Below are 6022 nucleotides of genomic sequence, written 5' to 3'. Positions count from 1 at the left end.
TGGTCCTCCAACTGGGGACAAAAGCCGACTGCACCCACCACTTGCAGCGCAGTTGGCCAAAGAGCAAACCCTCCTTCCCTTCCTCTCTTCATGCTGCTTGCATTAATTTAACCTTGTTTTGCTTCCTGCGTACTCTGCTTTGACTTTGCTATTGCTTCCCAATGGTTGCCATATTCAGACCAGGGAAGGAATTTACCTGGAAATATATTGGGCCCATTTGGAGGTTTTGCCTTCCTTGTAGCAGGTAAGGCATTGGGTGGCATCTTAGTCATGTAGAACTTGGGTGAAGGGGTGCACCACACTGACTGCAGAGCAGGTATGTACTCGGGGTACCATATTAGAGGGCTCTAGGTGGAAGTCTTTGTCCAAAAGCCAAGTGTGGAGCAGACAGGTCCTAGATCTTCCAGTGGCAGCCAGGGGATGGTGTCTCACCAGTTGGTACTTACCTGGGTTTTCTTCTTTTTTCCGTTTCTGAAGATGGGGACCACATTTACCTGCCTACAGTCTGCAAGGACCTCACCTGTCTATAAGGATCTCTGGCAAACAAGCAGCAACGACTCTCCGTCAGTTTTATGTAAGTTTAATTACAAAAAGCAGCACATCCAGAGCCTGGCCCTGCCGCCTGCTCTCGTTAACAGTAGTTGCTCAGTCTGACTCATCGACCCTCCCCCAACAGGAAGAATGCCAAAATCCTGCCTTTCTTCTCCTCCCCTTCCGTTGTTCTCTGAGCTTCTCCTGTCTCCTAATTTGGGGACTGAACGACTGGCCTGTATCTTCCCCACTCCCCGAAGACACAGCCTCAGCCTCTGGTTTATCTGCTGGTTGCTTGGCAATGCTCGGGCTGACTTCCAACTCTTCCTCTCCTTGGGAGCTAACTGCTTCTTCCCTGGGAAGGAGAGGGGCTGGACTGTCCTCTCTAAATTCTGACAGACAGGTCTCAACTGCAGAGTCGGTCCTTTGCTCACTTAGCTCAATTTCTGAGGCCGACTCTTCTGCTGTGCTCTTGGGGGGGGGGGCAGGTCCCTGACACTGTCGCTAAGAAATAAACAATTTGTACGTTAGAGAATGGGAGCTATGATACTTTTAGTCAACACCAACATATATTTAATAGCTACAGATGTATAGTATCAGAGAGAAGAATACTCTTGGAACCTGTAAGATTTTTTTTAAAACCTATTTTGGATTGCTGTGAAAATGCCGAACAGGGTTATGGAGCATAGGTTTCAATGGCCATTATCCTCCAATTTGGAAGATGAGTTTCTCCTTCAGGAGGCCAAATGATACACAGGTGCACAATGGATGAGGAGGAAGCTGTGTGCATAATCTATAAATCATGAACCAGAACGCCTGCCAATGAGAGAGTTCTAATAATTGCTACTTGTCTTTGACAAGGAACGTCCTGCTTTTTGCCAAGTGCATTAGTGTCCTATGGCAGCAGGGGAATGGTTAGGGGGATCACACACCTCTCCCTCCTGCCTGTTATTGTACTGCGTGCACCTGAGTCAGATGAATGGAGGCACTGCCACAGAATACTTTTGAACATGAACATTTGATTGACTCGGGAAATAAAGGTGTTCTTCTGCTCCAATATCTGTGAAGGAAAGTTGTCAGTCAGGCTGGCTGAAATGTCACACAGGCATTGGGGCAGAAGTAGCTTTCAAGAGTGGGCTGAAGACTGAGAATGACAAATGATTAACTATAGTCGTGTGCGGTCAGTGGACTAGGGGGACTAGGCTTGTCCCCTAAATGTTTCTGGTAAATTTGATTATTACAGTGTGAATACCTGGCGCCTCCTTCCCAAAGCCCAGGAAGCTTCTGACCAGCTATGGGAGGAGGTGTGATGTTTATGCATGTGGTGTCAGGGTGTTGCGATGTCATCCCCCCCCACCCAGTTGCCCTTGCAAACTGGCACCTCTGACCCTAACTGTTCCCTACAAAATAATGAACCACACACCACTGATGAACTAGATGAATTTAGTTCATCTGTATACCAATATAAGTACTCATTCTACAAAACCCCATAGTCTTCTATCTGCCATCAGTTCTACCTTATGACCCGGAAACTACAATTAATCCAGAATGCGGCAGCTAGACTGGTGACTGGGAGTGGCAGCTGAGACCATATAACTCTGGACCTGAAAGACCTACATTGGCTCCCAGTACGTTTCCGAGCACAATCCAAAGTGTTGGTGCTGACCTTTAAAGTCCTAAACGTCTCCACCTCCATTATTCAGCCCGGACACCGAGGTCCAGCTCCAAGGGCCTCCAAGAAGTGAGTTTACAGGGAACCAGGCAGAGGGCCTTTGCGGTAGTGGCACCCGCCCTGTGGAACACTCCCCCATCAGATGTCAAGGAAATAAACATCTGACTTTTAGAAGACATCTGAAGGCAACCCTGTTTAGGGAAGTTTTTAATGTTTGATATTTTATCATGTTTTTAATATTCTGTTGGGAGCTGCCCAGAGTGGCTGGGCATCATCATCACCATCATCAACATCATCATCATCATCTTGTTGATCTGAAAAGCACCTGGTAACTTCGCTAGGAAGGAGGTTTTTGGAGAAGCCAGAAAGAAAGAAAGAAAGAAAGAAAGAAAGAAAGAAAGAAAGAAAGAAAGAAAGAAAGAAAGAAAGAAAGAAAAGTGGCCCAGGTAGGTTTGGTTTGCTGAATGGTGTCTCTCTGGGGAGTTTATTCTAAAGCTAATGTGTAATATATATTTTTAAAGTCCTGAAGCTGCCTTCTATCCTTAGACACTACCAGGAAATGTCACAAGCAAATACTACTGCTCTCTTCTCTTGAGCACACGGTTAAGAGACAAATGTTGGACTGTAGCTTGTGTAGTGAATGCCAACAATATCAAAGCTGAGGTAGGTGGCTCCAGGGAAGGTTCTGACTGGAATTGCCGCTCTGCCAGCTGCTTGTGCACTCAAGAATACAACTTGATAATACATTTTAAAAAAATAGCACAGGAAACTCTACTATATGGAAGCAGAGCATCAGTTCCTGAAGCCCAGTCAGCTACACTGACTGGTAGGTAGCATTTCTCCAGGGTTTCTGGTGGGAGTCTTTTCCAGTCTGGCAATCCCATGTGCTCTGGCTCTGAGCCATAGCCCTTCCCCAAAGTCACTGCTGTCTGTCTCTTCCTTTGCACTTACAAAGAATATAAACTATTGAGGTTTTCTAGTTGCTCATAGGTAGTTGGAGTAACAAAGCACTTGTCTGTCAGAAGAGAGAGCAGCTGCTTTACATTTCTCATGTTGTTCATACTAGATTAGAGTAGCTCTGTGTGTGTGTGTGTGTTACTAATATATGCATTTTATGCACACTTTACCATAATTGAGATACCTTTGCACACAGCACTTGATTGGAGTATTGCATTGCAAAATTCATAGAAGTACAAATTGTACAAAGGTTGGCTAGGTTTCAGTTTAAGAAAGTGCAAATCTGGGAGGTTCACTTTTAAATGCAAAATTAACTGCTGGACCACGGCTCACTGGTATGGTAGAACATGGAAAGAGCAGCAATATGGGTTAAGATTCAACCCATGCTTTGTATTGTATCCGTCCTATACTGAAGCTATTTCCATTTCAGACAATCCCCTGAAACTTGGGTAAAGCCTGATTTGTCTGAATGCATAACTTTCCCCCAAGGAAACACACCTAGTATAAATCTTATCCCTGAAGGCATAACTGACATTATAATAGACACTTGTATGAACTTTATAGTAGTCTAAATGTTTTAAAAACATAAATTGGTGCTTGTTGGCCTGAGTTTCAAATCACTCGCGTCAAATTTTGCTTTCCTTTAAAAATGCTTTCATATAAATCTCTACACTCTGAGCAGAATATATTGATCTGTTTCAAGTTCAAGATTTATTGTGACCTTGGAACCACCACACAGCTAAGCACTGTTTTCAGAACTTGGGTTACAAGACAATTGAGACAGCCCCGTTAGTGATCTTCTATTGCAACTTTTCTTTCATTTCCCAGGTTCTGTTGTTGAAAGGTGACAGCTGCTTGAAGCCATGAAAGCAGCGATATCACTGTAGCACTAAAGAGATAGGAGTCTGTTCTCCACCCCCTTTTAACTGCATTGAACTACTGTGCTATTCCTGTCTTCCCTGTATTGTATGTAGACTATAGCATGGCAGTTTATCCTGTTTTCAATCCCTTTTCCCCCCCAAGTGTGGCCCTTGTGAAAGAGATGTCCCTCCCCCAGGATATAGCATATAATTTTAACCCTAAGCCTTTAGTTAAGACAAAATATCTGGATTCTTTTAATAGCAAAATGATGTACAGAGTAATACCCTTATCCCTTCTTATTATGGGCAATGCCAACTTGGCGCTGTCCGAGGTGACATTGTGTGAGGTTAGCACAGATCAGCAGACAACGTCAAACCAGGGAGGATGTAGAATGAGCTCCCTGCCACCATTACCAAGGTGCTCGGCAGCTTTTATTGGCAGTAAATTCATTCAGTGGCATGTCGAATTAGGTGATTAGCATAGAGAAAAGTGTCATAAAAAAACAAGTGGCTCAGAGTGTGTGGCTACACAAGGCACAGAGTGTGCTGCGGACCTCATTATGCTGAATTAAGAGGACCTCTTGTGCAGTACATTTCCCTGTCAGGGTAGGAATGCACTTTGGTGATTTATAATTTTGATTATTATGATCTGTTCTGCTTGAGGAAGCCTCTAATTCATCAGGCAAAGAATTCTCAGATGGATCATTGTCTCCCTCTTGGATTGTATCAGTTTGTTGCAGGAGAAATGTAAGCTTATCACAACATTTATTTATTTTAAAGACACACATACACCCCCGATAATAAATCTTTTGCTGCAACCTACCGTCTCAGCAGATTTAAAGGTTACACTTAATAAGAATTTGCCACATAGACGTGCTTGGCTTTTTGCCGTCCACACTGTTGAACCATTAGATTTCCATATACAAATGGAAACAGTGCCTCTCTCTCCCCCCCCCTCTTTTTTTGAGGTGACATTGTTCTTTCGGATCAAAGCTCAGAGTTTATATTGATCCTGTTGTGTATATCTGACTGGCATTGTAAAGGACTATCAGGATTTGTGGCTTCAGAAACAGGGCAAAAAGCCATCTGGCCCTTTCCTAAAATTCACTTTTCTGTGCTGCAATCCTAGTAGTGAGGATCCACAAATGAATAATGAAGCCCATTTATTCTTCTCCTTTCCCATGTGTAATAAGATCATGGAAAAGCAGTTCCCATGTGACAGCAGCTATGTGTACAGGATGGGAAAGAGGAATGTCCCTAATCTTGCTGCACATTTTTTCAAACTAATGGAAGCAGAGGTCTGTTCTGAAAATCACATGTTCTGCAGCTCAGCCTCTCTTGGGAAAAGTCTTGGGATGAAATTTTGCTGCAAAAATGACAGCTCAAACTCATTGCAGGAGAGAATCCATTAAAATATTTATTGCCGAAGAGGTCCTGAGCAAATCTGGACTGCTACATCTCCTCTAAAAAGGGACTTGCCCTAGTTTCACAACCTGGATGCAAAATTCTGCAAAATGTTGGACCAAATTTATTATAACATGTATATTGACAACACTTGTGCTAGAGTGTGGTTCTCTTGTATGAATGCTCCCTCAATAATAATAATAAATTTTTATTTATATCCCGCCCTCCCCAGTCAAAACCGGGCTCAGGGTGGCTAACACCAATAAAATTACAATAAAACATAAAAAGCAATTAGTTAAAATACAGATTAAAATACAATACTAAAATTTAAAATGCAGCCTCATTTTAAGTAGGCCATAAATCCAAACCATGAGGGAGGAAAACACAGGGGTCAGACAAACCCAACCCAAAGGCCAGGCAGAACAGCTCTGTCTTGCAGGCCCTGCGGAAAGATGACAAATCCCGCAGGGCCCTGGTCTCCTGTGAGAGAGCATTCCACCAAGTTGGGGCCAATACTGAAAAGGCCCTGGCCCTAGTAGAGGCCAATCTAGCCACCTAATGGCTCAGGATCTCCAGAATATTGTTGTTTGTGGACCTT

At 43.6% G+C, this 6022-nt stretch overlaps 1 long non-coding RNA gene across 1 annotated transcript; it reads left to right on the top strand.

Annotated features, from left to right (window-relative positions):
• The first annotated feature begins 477 nt into the window (after positions 1 to 477).
• On the top strand, positions 478 to 4836 carry LOC148685846 (uncharacterized). The gene is made up of 3 exons (XR_015949832.1): positions 478 to 574; positions 2526 to 2649; positions 3989 to 4836. It is a non-coding gene; the product is annotated as an uncharacterized LOC148685846 (long non-coding RNA).
• Positions 4837 to 6022: the final 1186 nt, after the last annotated feature.

The sequence above is a fragment of the Zootoca vivipara genome, chromosome 4 (assembly GCF_965207765.1).
Source record: "Zootoca vivipara chromosome 4, rZooViv2.hap1.1, whole genome shotgun sequence".
NCBI lineage: Eukaryota > Metazoa > Chordata > Lepidosauria > Squamata > Lacertidae > Zootoca > Zootoca vivipara.
This window is presented reverse-complemented; position numbering and strand designations above follow the sequence as displayed.